The sequence below is a fragment of the Acomys russatus genome, chromosome X (assembly GCF_903995435.1).
Source record: "Acomys russatus chromosome X, mAcoRus1.1, whole genome shotgun sequence".
Classification (NCBI taxonomy): domain Eukaryota; kingdom Metazoa; phylum Chordata; class Mammalia; order Rodentia; family Muridae; genus Acomys; species Acomys russatus.
Genome location: NC_067169.1, coordinates 51,996,238 through 52,014,829, shown reverse-complemented (window position 1 = coordinate 52,014,829; position 18,592 = coordinate 51,996,238).

The window sequence follows — 18,592 nt, the reverse complement described above, 5'->3', positions numbered from 1 at the left end:
TTAATCAAAGAGTGTATAATTTGTGTTTTGATAGTTACAGCTAAATTACTGTTTTCTTTTACTTTTTTTGAGAGAAGGTCTTTCTATGTATCCCTAGTTGGCCTGGAACTCATAGAGATCCACCTACTTCCCAGGTTTAAAGGTGTGGGCCACCATGTAGGGCTGAATTTAAGAGTATAGTTTAAAAGCTGGGCATGGTGTTCATGACTATAATCCCAGCACTCAGGGAGGTAGAGGCAGGTGGATCACTATGAGTTCCAGGCGAGCCTGGTCTACAAAGTGAGTTTAGGACAGCCAAGGCAACACAGAGAAACTCTCTCTTGAAAAAAAAAATATATATTAGACCCCCACTAATATCAAATTACTCTTTCTGCTGCTTCCCTCAAATGAGGAAATTCATGTTCCCTCACAAGAAGTTTCCCAGCTAAAAGGGGTACAAATTTAAATAATCTACAATTATCAAAAGTATGCAAAAATGTTATTTTCATAAATCTAATTTGCATTCCCTTATTCATTTAGTTGTAATAATACCAACTGAAGCTTACAAGTTTCCCTACACATTTAATTTTGGTCATTCTAGAAATACTATATTTGTCAGTTAAGGATTCTTAACACTCTTAACAAATTTAGCTATCATTCTTAAGTTAGTGGCCTTGAATACTCCTTTTTTTTTATTAGCCTTTAGGCGGGGAGGGCAGCAAAGTCCATTAGTCCATTGGCAATGCAGCTGTTTATGAGGTACTCTGAAGCCCAGGTCTATTTTAGATTAGCACTACTTGAGCAACTCCTGTGGATGCACATGGAAATATAATTTGCTTCTTGGGTCCCTGATACATTGAGCTTGGATCTCTTCTTTTGTTATTTTTCCTAGATGCAAACTTTAAATTCTGGGATGGGACCAAATAAGGATGACGGTAGGGGTCAGAAGGGACCAAGAACAACATGTTGATTTAAATAAGTGGTCAAATTACAAGATCCCTCCGTTGTGGTTGGCTAGTATGAATCAAGCCTGTAGCTGTATGCTGTGGAAATCACATTGCCTTGCCTGATTGGTCTCTTATTAGAGGGATGAGCTACAGGAAGTCACTGGTATATGAAACCAATGGGAAGGCTGTAGTGCTGCCTTTGAAAGTGAAGGCCTGCCTGACTTCTGTGGCTGAATTAGTAACTGCCTGCCCACGATTTAAACTCCCTTCACAGTCTCAGAGTTATTGCCCATTATGATACAGTTGACTCAGGTTATAGGTTTTATGGCTGTTAGAGGAAGTCCTCCCCTAATCTGTACATCTTCCATCAAAGCCAGCTTGGAGCTCTCCCTTTGATTTGGTTGCTGAGGTCCTGGGTCTGAGCAATGGAGTGTTTCCTGGCATGTTTGACCCTCCTTGCTGCAGCATCACCACAGGATTCTTGATGGAAGCAGGAAAGGCCACAAAAGCTGGAGATGAAGATCTGTGTGCTAAGTTCATGGGGAGAACAGATGTCTGAATTAGAAGGTGTATCCATTCCTGCACTACCATTTTAGCCAGTCCTCTGACATCTGCACCTTTCTATACACACTGATTTGCCATAGAAAATCCACTGTGTTAGGATTATATTTTTATAGATTACCATACTTCAGGCTCTCATTCAGGGTTTTGGAGGTGGTTATTTACTAGATTCATTAAATGTGACACAGTGTACACCACATGCCATAGTATGACTATAAGTTTATTTAACTTCTTTTATTAATAGAGTACTGGATTGAATAATTTTATTATTACTTTTACAAACAATAGTAGTGTGACCATTCTTGAATTTGACTCATAATTTTCTCAACTTGTGATCACATGACCCTAATGAACACTAGCTTTCCTAAAGCCAAGAATTAGAAGAGTAAATCTGACGTTAAAAAAATTATATTGCCTGCCCTAGTAAGAGACAACTGAGTTCTCATCTGCTTCTGCTTTTAATCTTTTATCTATTTTTGTTGAAATATATCACATGTATTATTGTTACAAGAATATGTATATAGGTATGCACATATACATAATAATATTTACTATTCTATTATTTTTTAGATGGGGCCCTGGCTGGGCTAGCACTTGTTATATAGATCAGGCTGACCTGAGACTCATGGCAATCTTGTTTAGTCTTCCAAGTGCTGAGATTACAGGCATGTGTCACAACACTTGTTTCTTCTCCTTCTCCTTCTCCTTCTCCTTCTCCTTCTCCTTCTCCTTCTCCTTCTCCTTCTCCTTCTCCTTCTCCTTCTCCTTCTCCTTCTTCTTCTTCTTCTTCTTCTTCTTCTTCTTCTTCTTCTTCTCCTTCTTCTTTGTTTGCTTTTGTGTTTTTTGAAACAAGGCCTTACTATATGGCTCTGTGTGGTTGGAACTCACTGTGTGGACCAGGCTGGGTTTGAGTTTATAGCAGTCTTCCTGCCTCTGCCTTCCAGGTGCTAGAATTACAGATGTGCATACTGTGCCTGGCTGCTCCAACCATTTTTAAGTGTATAGTTAAATGGCATTAAGCATGTCTGCATTGTTTTACAACCATCATACATCTCAATATATTTTTCATCTTGCCACTTCAAACTCAATAACTTTCCATTACCTGTAGTGGCTACCATCCTTTCTGTTTCTTTGAATTTGACAATCACAAGTATCTCATATAAATGGAATATCCATTTATATGGAATTTTTGTTATTACAAATTTATTTGTATGTACATGCGTTTGTGAGTGCTACAGCACATGTGTAGGGGTCAGAGGGAAACTTAGAGGAATCAGTTCTCTCTTCCACCACGTAGGTCTTGAAATTGAATTCAGGTTGTCAGGCTTAGTCACAAGTTATACGTGATGAGCCGTCTTACTCACCCTTACTTGTCTTTTCGTGACTGGCTTCTTTCACCTGAGGATAAAATCAAGGGTCATCCATGTTGTAGCACATGTCAGAATGCCTTTCGTTTTAAAGGCTGGATAATTTTCCCTTCATTTCCTTGTTCCATTTTGTCAGTTCATCTGCTGAAGACACTTGAGTTGTTTGTATTCATTTTAATTTTAAAAATTACATTTGTTTGTGGGCATGTGTATACATGTATGTACATGCTATTGTGTGTATATATAGGTCAGAGGATAACTTGGGGAAGTTGGTGCTCTGGTTCTGGTATATGGCTCCTGGGGATTGAACTCAGAGTGTCAGGCTTGGCAGCAAGCACCTTTAACCTACTGAGTCACCTCAACAGCCCCCATTTTTTAGGATGTATGCATGTGTCATATATATATATATATGACACGTATGTGTGTGTGTGTGTGTGTGTGTGTGTGTGTGTGTGTGTGTGTGTGTGTGTGTGTGTGTAGGGGTGGGGCAGAGAACCACTTTAGGTACCACTCTCAGGAACTCCATTCCCTTACCTTTAAAAAAAATGCTCAATAAATAAATTTCCTTGAGACTTGGGCCTAACACATGTTTATGTTTGAAAAGTGATGAATACAAAAACAACTGAAATTTAAAAACCAAATCATAACACAAGACACGCTACTCTCACAGGTTCCTATTACTTTACCAAGCACATATAGCTACTTGACCAAACTGTGCACTGACATTCTCTAAATGATTTCCTGTGTCAACATTATCACCCTTTAAGTTAAAATAAACATTTTAGATGATGAAGATGTGTGTCTCCAGAAGGTGTTTAACTTTTATTCAGCAAATCAAGGATGTTTTAAATCAATCCAATTGGGGACTCTGGTGACTCAAGCCTGGTGAGACTTCCTCTACTTATGGTCAGCCTCTGTTGCAAAAGACACTCAGTGCAAGATTTGCCTGACGTTTTGTGCTCTGATACGTTTATAGTTTCTACTTCAAATGTTAGATTCTTAGCTTTCTTCAAATTTATCATAATTCACCCACATTTTCAGGCTCCCTAAGTTCCTGTCAAAAGCTGTGGTGGGGTTTCTACCACTTTGTAGTAAACTTTGTGTGTTAACAGAACCCTCAGAAACTTCAGGGGTTTTGTTTTGGTTTGTTTTGTTTTTTGAGACCAGGTTTCTCTGTGAAGCCTTGGCTGTCCTGGCCTTCCTTTGTAGAATAGGCTGGTCTCGAACTCACAGGGATCCGCCTGACTTTGCCTGCCTGAATGCTGGGATTACAGGGGTGAGCTACCTCCTCCCCCGCTAGAAACCTCAGGTTTTATTCCTGCTTTCCACACTCACAATCAAGGAATTCTTATCAAAATCTCTTCAGGAGTCAATCTGCACCTCAAGGCTGCCCTCTCTCTCCCCCCTCCCCCATTTTTTTCCTTATTTTTTTTTCAAGGCAGCCTTTGGCTGTGTATCTATGGCTGTCCTGGACTTTGTTTATAGGCCAGGCTGGCCTCGAACTCATAGAAATCCACCTGTCTCCTCAGGTGATGAGATTACAGGCATGTACCACCATGCCCAGCTTGTTTTTGAAATTAGAATTACATGATTTCTCCCTTCCCTTCCCTCCCTCCCTCTTATATACCCTCTTTTTTTCTCTCTTTGAAATTCATGGCCTCTTTTTCATCAAGTTGTTACGTACATATATGTATGTACATACATATATATTCCTACATACACAAATACAACCTGCTCAGTCTGTATTGTATGTATTTTTCCAGGGCTGACAACTAGTATTGGATTACCAGTTGGTGTGCTCTTCCCTGGGGAAGACTATTTCTTTTCCTCCCAGAATTCCTGAGTTGCCTGTAGCTCTTTGTGTAGGGTTGAGGTGTCATGGTCCCCTCCCCTCCCAGTCATGTTTATTGTTGTCCTCGGTCAGCTCATGTTTAGGCAGACATGTTGGTAAGACTTTATGGGTGTAGCTTCTGCTATTAGTAGGAGACACAATCTCACAGCAAATTCCCTGATACTCCCTCTGGCTTTTAAGACCTTTCCTCCCCTATGTTCCATAGTGTTCCCTGAGCCTTAAGTGCAGTAGTGTTTTGTAGATGTCCCAGTGGGACTGGGCTCCACAACTCTGCTTTTTGATTGGTTGTGGGTTTTTTTTCTGTGCGTGCGTGTGTGCTGTCTGTTTCAAAGAAAAGCTTCCTTGATGATGGATGAAGTCTACACTTATCTGCCCCCTCTTGAGATATGGTCTGTCATTGGCTTAGAACTCAATTAAACTAGACTGGCAGGCCAGCATGTTCCAGAGATCCTCCTGTTTCCACTTCCCTGGCACTGGGATTGAGTACAAGTGTCTACTACCATGCCTGGCTTTTTTAAGTGGGTCCTCATGCTTGCAAGGCAAGTAAGTACTTAACCAACTGAAGTATCTTCCCAGATTTTTTTTCCATTTGCGAGACATAGAGCAATTGATGAAAAAAGTATTTTCATCTGGTCTTTCTGAAGGCCAGTCTGACCTTGAGGTCACTATGTAGTCAACTCCTAAGCGTTAGGCTTCATGGTGCATGTCTTCACACCTGATTTATGTAGTCCTGGGTGTTAACCCTGTCCTTTCTTTCTATCTGCTTATAGAAGCGTTCTACCAACTGAACTATATACCTAGGCCCGAGAAAAAGCATTTACAAGCTTATTTTGAGACAGGGTCTTACTATGTAGCCCTGTTGGCCTGGAAGTCACCGTGTAGACCAGGATGGCCTTGAATTCACAGAAATGGGTCTGCCTCTGTCTCCCTAGTGCTGGAATTGAAGGTGTGTGCTACCAACCATGACTAAAAACTTTTAAATATAATATTTATGTTTATTGAGTATTTCATACATATGTAGAATTATTTTGACCAGAGCCACCATTCACTCCCTTCTCTAGCTCATCATGGGCCTCTCTTTAATGTCCACCTTCTAAGTCCTTATCCTATTTAAAAAAAACCATTGAGTCGAGTAAAGGCTGCTTATATGTTTGTGGGTATAGGGACATCCACTGGAGCATGGACAACCTATTGAGGGCCACCTCTCTGGGAAAAAAAAGACTACCTCACTCCCTACCCTGAAGTCTACTAACTCCTCAGGCAGGGATGGGGCTTTGTGAGCCTCTCCCTGATTCATGCTGGAGTGGTGACTGACTTGATCATGGAATGGCCTGGCCATGTCCCGAAGACACTGATTCATAGCAGTCTTTCTTAAGGTCTGTGTCTCACAGTCTTTCAGCTTCCTCTTTGCATAGTGTTCCCTGAGGTGTGTGTGTGTGTGTGTGTGTGTGCATGTGCACGGTTGTGTGTAAGGCTGAACACTCCATAGTCACTTATTCTCTGTACTTTGGCCGGTTGTTGAGTGTCTGTGTTAACTTGCTGTCCTCAGTACAAAGACAATTGTGAAGAGGGCTTAGAGCTGTAGTAATCTATATCCATAAAGATAAGAATTTAGAAAGCACTTTGATACTATGTGTATTTGGCAAAACAATAGTAGTAGCTTCTCCCCACCCCCTAGGACCTATGACCTCCCCAGCTATTCATTCTTGGCTAGGTTTATAGTACAAGCCTGAATTCCTTCCCATGGAGAAGGCCTCGAATCCAATTGGTTTGAAAACTGTTTTGTAGTGCTGAGGATCAAATATCCAGTACAAGGTTGTTCTGAGTGGCTTTTTAGTTTTATACTAGAGTATTCTTTGACAAGTTTATACATGTCTATAATACAATCTGGTGACTTTTACTTTCCCATTAAGTTTTATTCTTGAAACTGTTCAGAACTGGGTTTTTTGTTTTGTTTTGTTTTGTTTGTTTGTTTGTTTTTCAGGACAGGGTTTCTCTGTGTAGCCTTTGCTGTCCTAGACTCACTTTGTAGACCAGGCTGGCCTCGAACTCACAGCGATCCACTTGCCTCTGCTTCCCAAGTGCTGGGATTAAAGGTGTGCACCACCATGCCTGGCTTTAGAACTGGGTTTTGTAAATGATACATTTATGTACAATAATGTTTTTTTATAAATAGGTAATTAATTGTCCCAACACTTGCCCCAGTGATTCAAAATGCCACCAATATCCTTTACTGAATCTTATTATATGTCTGAGTCTGTTTCTGGGTCATTTCTTTTGTTTTGTTGGTATTGTTCTTAGGCCAACATTACGCTTTTCAAAGGCTGCCTTAGGTTTGGTACTGTTTCTTTGACACAGAGTCTTTGTATGCTGACGAGGTTCTTGTCAAAGTTGTGATGATCCTTGTGCCTTAGCCTTATTAAATACTGGTACTACAGACATGCACCACCATGGCCAGCTTGTTAGAAATGAAGAATTGTGACAAAGTCTTCCCCTGGTTTTCAAACATTTCTTTAATAATTTTTAGAAATACCCAAACATTCCACAGGAAATCTTACTGTTTTTTAAAGATTATACTGAACTGTCACCTTAATGTTGAGAAAGTGGCTATGTTTACATTATAGAGTTTTTCCTGAGCACACAGCTGTAGTGGATCCCTGTTTAATCAGGACTTGTTAATGATGTGTCTCTCCTTTCATCTAGGCTTCTATCTTTTGTGATCCCATGTGTACTCTTCTGCCTTTCTCATCCGTAAGCGCTCTGGGATCTTTTTTGTTTCATTTGTGTATTTGCAATGTCTGGCATGGGCTAGGTTATTCACTAAATGATCGATGAACATTTTACACGGCAACAATTATTTCTGAATTTGATTAAAAAATGTGGTCCCCCCCCCCCACCACACACACACAGAAAAAAATCACGAATATGCACAGGATTTTAAATAAAGCTTCAAGGGATAAATTTGACACTCTGCCAGTTGTTCTAATCAGAAGTGAGATGCTGTATTATAGTGATTGAATACATTTTTGTGGGACTCAGGGAAAGGTTAAACATTTTAACCACAGACTGTCATGGAAAGCTTTAGAGCAACAGATACTGTTTTGGGCCAGAGAATGAGGGAGATAATAGGAGTGTCTTGGATTTTGAAGGTTGTGAGAGTTGTCCACCATCTTAAAGCCCATTTATTTTACAAGATTTTTGGGTCATTTTTGTTAAGTTTCTGAAATCCCTTTGGGCTTTCTCCCACCCTCCCCACCTTTCCTCACTGTCAATCAATCATCCGCCCACTGCTGTAGCCCTTGCCATGTATTTGCACTGTTTTACCTGGAACCTGATTGCGTTGTAGGAAAATTTCTGTACCCTAAATTTCCTCCTAAACTCTACTTACTTTAGCTGAAACCTGCTTTCTATCACTGTGATAAAACACCATGAACAAAAGCAACTTGAGGAGGACACGGTTTGTTTTGTCTTACACTTCTGATCAGTCCATCATGAAAGGAAGACAGGGCAGGAGCTCAAGGCAGCAACTGAAAGAGACCATGGAGGAACTACTGCTCACTGGCTTGCTCCCTGTGGCCTGCTCAGCCTGCTTTCTTACACAATTCAGAACTACCTGCCGAGGTGTGGCACTACCTGGGCTAGGCCTTCCCACATTAATCACTGGGGAAATGTCCCATAGACTTGCCTCTATGCCAATTTGGTGGGTCATTTTCTCAATTGAGGTTCTCTTTCCCCAGATCTCTAGATGTGTGTCAAGGTGATAAAAGCTAGCCAGCACTCCTGTCTTCTCCCAAAGAGTTAAACCTTGCCTATTGCTATGGAGCTTTTCAGATGTAGGGTCTTACTAGGTTGCCTTAACTGATCTCCGGTCTGAAACTTGTAAGCTCACTCCTCCTGCTTCAGTCTTCCAAATAGCTATGACTACAGTTGTGTGGCACAAGAGTAATGTACAGAACCTGTTTCTTTTCTAATAAACATTTAGGTGGTTTTCAGCATTTTATTTACAAACAATGCCACAGTGAGCATCCCAATAAAATGTTATGTTTTGTTTTATAAATTTGAACATTTCGATCAAATGCACAAACATTTAAAAATTGATAAATAGGCATGAGGAGGAGATAAGAAAGGGTGGGGGAGAGGATAATTAGAATATATTATATAAATGTATGAAAATTGTTAAAGAACAATATCAATAAAACTATTTGATAACTACTGCTATTTTATCTTAGATGTTTGTTTTAATATTATCAAATATACATGTGTGTTCATTTCCTTATGCTTTACTAATACTGGAGCTTTATTAATTTGGATAAGGTTTGTTTTACAAGAAAAGTTACGATATTTTTTATTCTTTTTTGTTTGTTTGATTTGAGGCCAGGCTGGCCTCAAACTCACAGCAATCTACCTGCCTCTACCTCTCAAGTTCTCAGATTACAGGCATGCACCACCACACCGAGCTTTAAAATTTTTTTTCTAAGGCAGTGTTTCTTTGTTTTTAATTCTTTATTTCTTTATTTTTTTAAAGGTTTTTCGAGACAGGGTTTCTCTGTGTAGCCTTGACTGTTCTGGACTCCCTTTGTAGACCAGGCTGGCCTCGAACTCACATGGATCCACCTGCCTCTGCCTCCCGAGTGCTGGGATTAAAGGTGTGCGCCACCACACCCAGCTTAATTCTTTCTTTCAGGCCATTTATTGCAAATCAGATTATAAATCTCTCATTTGAGGCTCATGCCTTTTGTAGTGTTCCCTTCTCTCCCTCTCTGTCTTTTTTCCCTTCTCCCACTCTCTTCCTTTCCCTCCCTCCTTCCTTTCCCTTTCCTCCCCAACCTCTGCCTTTTTTAAAAGACAAAGTTTCCTGCAGTTCAGTCTGGCCTCTAACTCACTACAGCCAACCAAAACTGGCCTTGAACTCCTGATCCTCCTGCCTCTGTCTCCCAAGTGGAAATGACAGGAATGTACCATGTTAGAGTCTTGTACTAGTAGTTAAATTTCTTTTGTAAAGATTTACTCATTTTGTGTGTGTGAGAATTTTACTTGCTTGTTTGTCTATGTACCATGTGTGTGCCTGGTGCCTGTGGAGTTTAGAAGAGGGTGTTGGATCCCCTGGAACTAAGGCTATGGATGGTTATGATCTGCCTCTACCATGTGGAAATCCTGGTCCTTTGCAAGAACAAGTGCTCTTAAGCACTGAACCATCTCTGTAACCACCTTGTGCTAGTGTTTTTAAACAGTTGTATACCATTTCATTTGGAGGCTGTAATATAATTTTATCTTGGTGGATTTTCAGCTTGATTTCAATTTCTTGTTCCTGTGATATGCAGTCTAGTCTTTAAACATTTTAAAATTTTATTTTATTATTTCATTTGCAAGTGTGTGGGGGATTTGTGCAATATGTGTGCAGGTGCACAAGGAGGCCAGAGGAAGATGTTGGATCCCCTGGAGCTGGAGTTGCAGGCAGTTGTGAGCTGCCTGATGTGAGTGCTGAGAAATTCAGGTCCTTTGCAAGAGCACAATGTATTCTTAACCCCTGAGCCATGTTTCTGGCTGCACATTCTGTTCTTATGAATGAACACTTCTGTCTTAGTGAGTGTCCTAGTGCTGTGAAGAGACACCATGCCCAAGGTAACTCATAAAAGAAAGCAGTTAGTTGGGGGCTTGCTTATAGTTTCAGAGGATGAGTCCATTATGATTGTGGCGGGAAACATGGCATTATGCAGGCAGGTGCTGGAGCAATAGCTAAGAGCAGGCAGGGCGGTGGGGAGAACAAGAGCACCTAGACGTGCCATGGGCTTTTGAAACCCCAAAGCCCACCCACAGTGACACACTTCCTTCCATAAGGCCATACCTACTCCAACAGTGTCAGATCTCCTGATCCCTTTCAAACAGTTCCATTCCCTGGTGAATGAGCATTCAAATATATGAACCTATGGTGGCCATTCTTATTCAACCCACTACACCGTCTTTGTGTATTTATTTCTAAAATGAAATGTATTACCTATTGATATATTCACTAACCAATATTTAATTACTTAAACGTCCGTATCTTATAAGGAACAGTATTTTTTTTAAACAATACTTCCTTTGCTATCTGTAGTATTTTTCAGATTTTTCTGTCATTGTATCAAGTTTTCCCCCTTTCATTGCTGAATATTTTCCCACTGTATGAGTTATAGTTCATCTGTTCTCTTATTGATGGAAATTTGGCTTACATATGATTTTAGGCTTACTATCAATAAAGCAATAATAAACATTTTAGTATACTTTTTTTTTGTCTTGAGTTTGATATGTTACTGAGAGTGATCTTTTAAAAAATTTAGTGTGTGTGTACGCACGCTCACAAAAGTGTCCGTATACCATAGAACATATATAGACGTCAGAGGACAACTATTCAGGAGTCAGTTCCACACTGCTGAGGTTGGGTCTTTCACTGTTTCTGTCACTGCTCAGCATATACCAGGCTAGTTGGTCCACGAGCTTCTGCCTGATTACCCAGGCTGCCTTAGGAGTGCTGGGGTTCCAGCTGCACATCATAGCATTCAGCTTTTTCTGTTGGTACCAGGGATGGGACTTAACTCTTCAGGTGCCTGTCCCAAGTGCTCTTACCAGTGAGGCAGCTCCCTGGCCACCAAGATCTTGAATTTTTTATCCTCCATCACTTCTCATTTTGCTAGGATTGTAGGCATGCTCTGCCACGTCCAGTTCCTGTGCTCCTGGAGACTGAATCCAGGGCCTTGTACGTGGCAGGCAAGTTCTCTGACTGAGCCAAATTCCCAGCCCCTTACAAGTCTTACTGTAAACATATGTGTGAGGCCGTAGGCTTGATACCTAGCACTACAAAATATTTCAAGGATTTGTAAGAATTTTAAAAATATTTTCTGGTCTTATGTTCTTTGTCAGATTTATGTTTTGCAAATATTTTTCTCCACCTCTGCACTTGCCCATTCGTTTCATCTCATTTCCTTTTTTTTTTTTTTTTTAAAAAATAGGGTCTCACTATGTTGCCCTGGCTGTCCTGGAACTCCTATGTAGACCAGGGTGGCTACAGGCTCATAGAGATATGCCTCCCTGTGTCTTCCAAGTGCTGGGATTAAAGGCATGCTCCTTATTCATCTTATTCATTTTATATATGTCAGTGCTCTATCTGAATGTATGCCTACATGCCAGAAGCAGGCATCAGATCCCAGTATAGATGGTTGTGAGCCACCATGTGGTTGCTGGGAATTGAACTCAGGACCTCTGGAAGAGCAGACAGTGCTCTTAAGCACTGAGCCATCTCTCCCACCCCATAGTCATTTTTTTTTTTTTGGTGTTTCAAGGCAGGGTTTCCCTGTGTAGCCTAGGCTGTTGTAGACCAGGCTGGCCTTGAACTCACAGCAATCCACCTGCCTCTGCCTCCTGAGTGCTGGGATTAAAGGCGTGTGTCACCACTACCCAGCCTATTCTTCTTTTTTTACTTACTGTTTTTTTTTTATTATGTATACAATGTTCTGTCTGCATGTACAGAGGGCACCAGATCTCATTACAGATGGTTATGAGCCACCAAATGGTTGCTGGGAATTGAACTCAGGACCTTTGGAAGAGCAGCCAGTGCTCTTACCCTCTGAGCCATCTCTCCAACCCCTATTCTTCTTAATGGTGTTTTTGCACGACTTAGGATTTAAATTTGGTAAAGTCTATTTTTAATATAGTGTAGAGCAAAGCTTGTATTTTTCCATTTGAATATCAGGTTGTTCCAGCACTTTGTTTAAAACGTTTCCCTATATTCTATCCAGTATTGCTCTTTAAAAGTCAAATGACATGTATACATTTTTTTCCAGTGTGCTCCACTCTGGCTAATGACCTATGGGTCTGTCAGATTCTATAGACTTACAGTCTTAAGGTCAGGAGTAGAAGTGTCAGGAAGACAGGACCTCCAAATGTCATTTTTCAAGATTGTTTTCAACATCTTGGGTCCTTTGCATTTCTTTTTGAAAAATATTTGTTTTTGTTTTTATGTGTCTGTGTGCCTATGTGAGTCTATTCCATGTGTGTGTGGTGCCCATGGAAGCCACAGGCTAGCATCACATCCCCTGGAGCTGGATCACAGGTAGTTGTGAGCTGCCTGGCATGGGCTCTAGTAACTGAGGCCAGATCCTCTGGAAGAAGAAGAAGCGCTCTTCCTCACTGAACAAGCTTTCTAGCGCTACTTCTTTACATTTCCATGTAAGTATATTTTGGTTTTGTTGAGTCTCACAATATAGCCTACACTTGGCTTGGAATTCACTATGTAGCATAGACTGGCTTTAATTTTGTTTTTAGATTTATTTATGTTAAAACCGTGCCTGGTGGTAATGGGTTCAAGCCCAGCTCTCACGAGGCAGAGGCAGGTGGTTCTTTGAGTTCAAGGCCAGCCTGGTCTACAAGGCCAGTTCCAGGACAGCCAGGGATACACAGAGAAACCTTCCCTTGAAAAGACAAAAAAAATATTTTATGTATATGAGTATTTTGCCTGAATGTATGTATGTGCACCACATGTGTGCCTGGAGCCCGAGGAGATCAGCATCCTCACGGACTGGAGTTATGTGTGGTTGTGAACCACCCGATGGGTGCTTGGAATCAAACCCAGGTCTTTGGCAAGAACAAGTGCTTTTAGCCACTAAATCATCTCTCCAGCACCAGACTGGCTTTTGAACTTTAAGTAATTGTCCTGCCTCAGCCTTTTGAGTGTGGACGTTGTGGGCACGAGTCACCATGCTCAGATATAAAGATTTTTGTATGTTAGGAAAGTATGTATGTGTATAGCAAGAGAAGTGGGTAGTAGTGTTTTTATAGCATGAAAAGATTGAGACTGAGAAAAACTGAATGCTTTGGCTTCAAATTAAATAACAGTGAGATGGCTCAGTGGGTAAATGCACCTGCTGGCAAGCCTAGGGACCTGACTTTGATCCCCAGAACCTATATGGTAGAAGGAGAGAGTTGACTCCCATAGGTTGTCCTGCAACCTCCATACAAGTGCCATGGTCGGTTGGTCTGTGTCTGTCTGTCTGTCTCTCTCTCTCTCTCTCCCCACCTCTCACACATACCCCATTTTTTAATGTAAGAAGATGAGTTCAAGGTCATCCTTTCATCTTTGGCTACATAGAAAGTTTGAAGTTAGTCTAGGCTATGTGAAACCCTATCTTTAAAAAATGAAAGAAAGAAAAGAAAGAAGAGCAAGAAGCTGGATTCAGGTCTTGTTTCTGTTACACAGAAGAACCTATGTTAGTCTCTTATTAACTTTTTAATTTGACATTATTCTTTCCTATACTGAAAGCTGTAGTTTCAGAATTTGGCTCCTGATGATTGTTCTGTTGCCATTTTACAGATTATTTAGTATAGATTGCCACACTTTTGAGACCACTTAAAATTTTGTTTTGTTTGTTTTGAAACAGTTTTTTTTATTTGTTTTTGTTTTTTGTTTTTCATAGCCCTGGCTGTCCTGGAACTAGCTCTGTAGACCAGGCTGGTATTGAACTCACAGAGACCTGCCTGCCTCTGCTTCCTTAGTGCTGGGATTAAAAGTGTGCACCCCCCACTGCCTTGCTTTAACTTCTTACTTTGAAGTAATTTTAAGTTTAAAGAATAGTTGCAGAAATAATATTGAGAATTATCATAAGTCTTTAGCTTAGATTCATAAATTTTAAAATGTGACATTTGTATTTTATCATTTTATCTCTATAGTTTTTCCTATAGTATACTACTAAATACTTTAGCATGACTTGTAAGGACAGGGACATTTTCTTACAAAAATTACAATATAATGAGGAAAATGAACATTAATGCAGCATTGCTCTCTGTTTTGGGCTTTATGCTTTGTTTTGAATACCTTTTGTTTTTTTTGAAACAAGGTTTCACTCTGGAGCTCAGGTTGCCCTGGAGCTCATTATCTAGTTCAGAGTAGCCTCAGAATCATGGTACTCTTGCTGCCTCGGGCTCCTAAATGTTCCAGTAATGTCCTTTGTAGCATTTTCCCCATCTCAGATCAGGAATTCCCAAATTCCATTATAGCAATTGGTCTGCTTTAACCTAGAATACGTCCTGAGACTTTCAAAGGCTTTGTGTGTGTAGTATTCAGGTACATGTGGTCGTATGTGTATATCTGTGTGTGTGTATCTGAAGTTGATTCCTTGATTGCTTTCTCTATGCTGAAGCAAGGTCTCTTGCCAAACTGGGAGCTCACCAATTCTAGTTAGTCTAGCTAGCTGGCTAGTTCCCTGTCTTTGCCTCTGAAGTGCTGGGATTCTTACATTTTCTCTAGGGATCTGAATTCTAGCCTTTACTTGTGTGGCAAGTGCTTTATTCACTGAGCTGCCTTCCTCGGCTTTTTTGTCATAGTGTTGATACTTTCTCTTCTTTTATTTGAGACAGTATCTGTGGCCTAGGCTGTCTTCAGGCTCACTATAAAGTCAAGTATAACCTTGAGATTCTAATCATCCTGACTCCACTTCTTGAGTGATGGTGTGCACCAGTGTTCAGTTTATGCAGTGCTGGGGATGGGACCTAGGACTATATCCCCAGCCTGTTGCTTGAACATTTCATTATATTAGGAAGCTGCTCTGGAGACACCCTCCTCCACTGTGGGCAGCCTTAATACTCGACATTACTTTCTGTTTGATTGATTTTTCTCTACCTGTTCATCTCTTCTCGGCACTAAACATCTGTACCCATCATTCTGGTTATTTTGTTCTGTTCATACATCACTTCATTGATATCTCACTTTGAAGATTATCGTCTAGAACATAAAGGACTATTTCAAGTACCTATTCGAATCAGCAGAGAGGAGTGGGCTGACGACTTTGTTCTAGACCCTATGGTGCTGTTCATGCATACAAAGATTACCCCCTCCCTCTCTGCCACATCAAAAGCTCTGTGGAGTTAGGTGGAGCCTATAGTTAGTTGAAGTTTCTAAGACTTTAACTCTGCTATGTTTATACACTTTGTACTTGAACATCTGTGCTTTAGGATCTTGTACCAGTCTTTACTTTGATCTGTTTTTTTTTTTTTAATCTTGCTAAATTTATCTATCATTCCTGCTTATCAAATGTATTTGAACCCCAATGTCACTCGGTTGCATTATCTTATTTTCCAGTTTATTATCTGTAAACTGGATTACCAGGAGATCAGTGTTTTCGTACAGATAGCTGTTGAAAGATACTAAAAAGGGCCGTGTAGAGCTCAAATCTTTCCAGCCGATCATAGACTTTCTCCCATTGAAATCTGCCCATCTGATAAGGGTAGCTGCTGTTCATATACTTTCTTTTGCTGTTGAATATACTTTGAACCAATTTCTACTCTTCTTTCCCCCAAGCCAGGGTTTCTCTGTGTAGTCCTGGCTGTCCTGGACTCACTTTGTAGATCAGGCTGTCCTTGAACTCACAGCGATCCACCTTCCTCTGCCTCCTCTGCTGGGATTACACGTGTGCACCACCACAGATATTAAATAAATAACTAAATAAGTACCAAAAAGTGACGGGGAGTTTGCATAACAAGTTTGAGGCCAACCTGGGCTGTATGGCACCCTGTCTAAAATAAAAAAGATAACTTTATTTAGTCACATTTTTGGTGTTTTAAAGTCCAAGTGGCATAATGCAAGCTCCAGCAAGGTCCGCACAGCACATGATGTGGGACAGTAAACACATCAAGAACCAGGAAGCGAAGAGAAGAGGAGAAGACATCCTTGCTCCTTTTATAACAACTCTTTGTCAGGAACTTCAGAATCCCATGATAGACACCTGATTCCTTCCAAGGCACATTGCAGCGATCTAAGGACCCCTCACCTTATATGGCCCTGCCTTATAAGGTTCCACACCATTTCCCAACACCCCTATTCTGATGACTGGCCTCCCAACACATAATCTTTTAGGGATGTTCAAGCCAAAGTAGATAGGAAAATGTTATTGCCTAAAAATAAAGTAGAATGAAACATAACAGAAAAAAGGAGCTATACCCTAAGAGACAGTAGAATCTTAAAATGAAAAAAGAAAAACATTTGATTTTATTATTTTAAAGTGCTATTTGTTATATTTTATTTATGTGGCTATTTTGCCTGCATGTTCCTATAGAAGTGCATCATGTTTGTTTGGTGCTCAGTAAGTCAGAAGAAAGTTTTGGGTCCTCTAGACCATGTCAGTGCTGGGAATGGAACTAGAATCATCAGCAAAGGCAACAAGTATTCTTTACCACTGGGCCATCTCTACAGCCCCTCTTTTTATTATGTATATGTATGCCTGGGCCTATGTGCATCACACATGTGCAGAAGTCCTTGGAGGTCAGAAGAGGCATTGGATTTTCTAACTGGCATTACAGATGGCCATAAGTTGCTCTATTAGTTAGACCTTCTATTGAACTTGGGTACGAAAGGGTTTATTTCCCTAATACTTCCATGTGACCATCCATCATGAAAGAAACTTGAGGCAGGAAATGAAGCAGAGACCACAGAGGAGTGCTGCTTAGTGGCTTGCTCTTTGTGGCTTGCTTCTCTGCTCAGCTTGCTAATTTTTAAAATATACACCACGATCACCTGCCCGTGGATGGCATCACCCCCAATGGGATGGGCTCTCCCACATCAACCGTTGACTAAGAAAAATGCCCTCCAGACTTGGCAACAGGCTAATCTGGTTGAGGGCATTTTCTCAAATGAAGTTCCCTCTTCCCAGATGACTCCAGCTTGTGTAAGATTGACATAAAATTAGCCAGTACTTAATCCCAGTACTCGGGAGGCAGAGGCAGGTGGATCTCTGTGAGTTCGAGGCCAGCCTGGTCTACAAAGTGAGTCCAGGACAGCCAAGGTTACACAGAGAAACCCTGTCTCAAAAAAAAATTAGCCAGTACAAGTGACCATTTGTCAACCTGACACAAAACACATCACTATTCAACTATAACCATACCTTTCTTGTTTGTCCCCAAGATCTCATATTAGTATCAACATCACAAAAGAAAACATTCCAACTTTTAAAAGTCCCATAGTGTTTAAAAACTCAAACATATGGTCAGAACATTCACCACAGTTGAGTGGAGAGTGGGATATGTCTTTCTCACGTACTCTGGTGCCTCACATTTGACCATGTCCCCTGGAGGGGGAGACCTGGTGGCACTCAGAGGAAGAACAACAGGTTGCCAAGAAGAGACTTGATACCCTATGAGCATATACAGGGGGAGGTAATCCCCCTCAGGAACAGTCATGGGGGAGGGGAATAATGGGAAAATGGGAGGGAGGGAAGAATGGGAGGATACAAGGGATGGGATAAACATTGAGATGTAACAAGAATAAATTAATAAAAAAAATTTTAAAAAAACCTCAAACATGTTCAATATCTTTAAAACACTTAAAGTCTCTTTCAAAGTCTCTCTAAAATATTCCAAAATCTCTAGAAAATCCCCATGTTTCTCTAAAGTTCCAAAGTATCTCAAGAGGTTACATACCCTTTTTGTTTGTTTGTTTTTTGTTTTTTGAGACGAGGCTTCTCTGTGTAATAGCCCTGGCTGTCCTTTGTAGACCAGGCTGGTCTTGAACTCACAGAGATCCACCTGCCTCTGCCTCTTGGGGGTGCACCACCCCCCAAGCTTCTTTTGGTTTTTCAAGACAGGGTTTCTCTGTGTAGCCTTGCTGTCCTGGACTCAACATGTAGGCCAGGCTGGCCTTGAACTCACCGAGATCTGCCTGCCTCTGCCTCCCAGATGGCTGGAATTAAAGGCTTATGCCACCTTGCTGAGCTAGGTTGCATACTTTTGTACTCCAAGAGCACTGAGCAATGAGGACAGTCACATTCAAATAAAATCAAAACCAAAATTTAACATACAGAGTTCTGTGCTTGACTTCTGGGACCCACTCAAAATCTTCTGGGCTCCTCAAAAGGGTCTGCACTACT